Consider the following 3229-nt stretch of genomic DNA (forward strand, 5'->3'; position numbering starts at 1 on the left):
ATTGTGGGCTCGGTGTTGTAAAACTTGTTTTTATGGTGGCAATATCTTAGTTTTACTTAATATGTCATATTGTGAAAATGGTTTCGTTGAAAAGTGTCGGGGGGCGAGTTTTTCGCTCGCGTGTAAACAAAAACTGATCAGTACTTTTTAGTTCATTGGGACGCCGTCCCAAATCCTTGGACGCCGTCCCAGTTGTAAAGGCTGGACCCCGTCCCGATTTCTGGACGCCGTCCAGATGGGCAGTCACAGAAATTTTTTTTTGGTGTCGTGTTTTTGGTAAATCAATGTTGGGTTGTTACAGAATACATGCAGTTTTATAGTTGTTTTACAAAATAGGCACAAGTACTTGAAACTACATTCTATGGTTGGATTATTAAACATAATATCACCCTTTTTAGTCTGGTAATCTAAGAATTAGGGAACAAAAACCCTAATTGACGCGAATCCTAAAGATAGATCTATTGGGCCTAACAAACCCCATCCGGGTTACGGATGCTTTAGTACTTCGATTTTATGATGTTCGATGAGAGTCCCGGAATGATGGGGATATTCTAGATGCATTCTTGTTAATGTCGGTTACCAGGTGTTCTCCATATGAATGCTTTTTAATTCGCGGATTATGCGTATTATTTTGTACACGGGTTACGTGTGCTGTTATAATTGAAATCTTGTGGCCTATTATTATTATGATTTAAGATAAAGATTAAACCTATAACTCACCAATATTTTTGTTGACATTTAAAGCATGTTTATTCTCAGGTGATTATTAAGAGCTTCCGATGTTGCATGCTAAATAAAGACAGGATTGGAGTCTGCATGCTTGTATAATATTGTTTAAAAACTGCATTCGAAGACTTATATTGTTGTGTAATATTATTGTAAACCATTATGTAATGGTCGTGTGAAAACGCTATATTTTAGGTTATCATTATTTGATAATCTTCATAATATTTTAAACCTTTATCGACAAAATAAAGGTTATGGTTTGTTTTAAAAATTGAATGCAGTCTTTAAAAAATGTCTCATATAGATGTCAAAATCTCGCAACAAAATTAATTAATATGAAATGTTTATAATCATTATGAACGGGAAATTTCATCTAATACCAAATATCTAACTAGAAAACAAGTTACATGTTTTATATCATGAATTATTAAACCAAAATACAAACTAGAATTTCCTTTAAATCCCATCCATGATTCACGACCAAAAACACCTACAAACACTTTAATTCTTCAATTTTCTTCATCTAATTAATCTCTCTCAAGTTCTATCTTCAAGTTCTAAGTGTTCTTCATACATTCTTTAAGTTCTAGTTTCATAAAATCAAGAATACTTTCAAGTTTGCAAGTATACTTCCAAGCTTTCTAATCCATTCCAAGTAATCATCTAAGATCAAGAAACCTTTGTTACTTACAGTAGGTTATCATTCTAATTCAAGGTAATACTTATATTCAAACTTTGATTCAATTTCTATAACTATAAACTATCTTAATTCGAGTAACAATCTTACTTGAACTTGTTTTCGTGTCATGATTCTACTTCAAGAACTTTCAAGCCATCCAAGATCCTTTGAAGTTAGATCATTTCTTGTCACTTCCATTAGGTTTACCTGCTAAACTTGAGGTAGTAATGATGTTCATAACATCATTCGATTCATATATATATAACTATCTTATTCGAAGATTTAAACTTGTAATAACTAGAACATAGTTTTGTTAATTCTAAACTTGTTCGCAAACAAAGTTAATCCTTTTAACTTGAATTTTAAAAATAACTAAACGCATGTTCTATATCTATATGATATGCTAACTTAATGATTTAAAACCTGGAAACAAGAAGAACACCGTATAACCGGACATACACCGTCATAGTAAAATCGGAGGCTGTTTTGGGTTAGATAATTAAAAACTATGATAAACTTTGATTTAAAAGTTGTTCTTCTGGGAAAATGATTTTTCTTATGAACATGAAACTATATCCAAAAATCATGGTTACACTCAAAGTGGAAATATGTTTTTCAAAATGGTCATCAAGACGTCATTTTTTCGACTGAAATGACTACCTCTACAAAAACGACTTGTAACCTGTATTTTCGACTATAAACCTATAATTTTTCTGTTTAGTTTCATAAAATACAGTTCAATATGAAACCATAGCAAGTTGATTCACTCAAAACGGATTTAAAACGAAGAAGTTATGGGTAAAACAAAATTGGTTAAAAATGGTTAATTTGACTACGGGATGAATTGACAAAAATCTATACTAACCATATCCTAACTTACTTATATTGTATTATACATGTATTCTAACATATATTATGTAATCTTGATAGACCATAGACACGTATACTATGTTTTGACATATCATATCGACGTCATCTATATATATTATTTGGAACAACCATAGACACTCTATATGCGGTAATGTTCGAGTTAGCTATACAGGGTTGAGGTTGATTCCAAAATAATATATATACTTTGAGTTGTGATCGAGTCTGAGACTTGTATACACTGGGTCGTGGATTGATTCGAGATAATATATATTGATTTATTTTCTGTACTACTAACTGTGGACAACTAATTGTGGACTACGAACGTTGGACTGTTAACTTAACAAACTTAAATCGTTAAAACATAATAAAACATATTGTGAATATATTTCGATCATACTTTGATATATATGTATATATTTGTTAAGGTTCGTGAATCGACCCGTGGCCAAGTCTTATTTCCGACGAAGGAAAAATCTGTAAAAGTGAGTTATAGTCCCACTTTTAAAATCTACTATTTTTGGGAAGAGAATACATGCAGTTTTATAAATATTTTACAAAAAAGACACAATTTGTGACGATCGCTCCTAATCCATATAGACAATACGTCATTCATCGATTTCATAGCGAGGTATTTGACCTCTATATGATACGTTTTATAAACATTGCATTCTTTTGAAAAGGTATACCATAAATGAATATTTAAATCCAAGGTTTTTGACATCTGATAATTTCTACATATAGACAATCACCGTAAATAATAGTTTACAATAATACTTCCGTTGACGAAACAGTCAAAATAGATACATGGTGATGATTTTGTGAATGCAACGCTTTCTCGAATAAAACATGTATGACTCCATGCACATAGCTTGTCTAACATATAAGCAAACAGCGGAAGACTTCTAGGAAACCTGAGAATAAACATGCTAACAAGTGTCAACACAAAGGTTGGTG

Source organism: Rutidosis leptorrhynchoides, chromosome 1 (genome assembly GCF_046630445.1).
Source record: "Rutidosis leptorrhynchoides isolate AG116_Rl617_1_P2 chromosome 1, CSIRO_AGI_Rlap_v1, whole genome shotgun sequence".
Classification (NCBI taxonomy): Eukaryota; Viridiplantae; Streptophyta; class Magnoliopsida; order Asterales; family Asteraceae; genus Rutidosis; species Rutidosis leptorrhynchoides.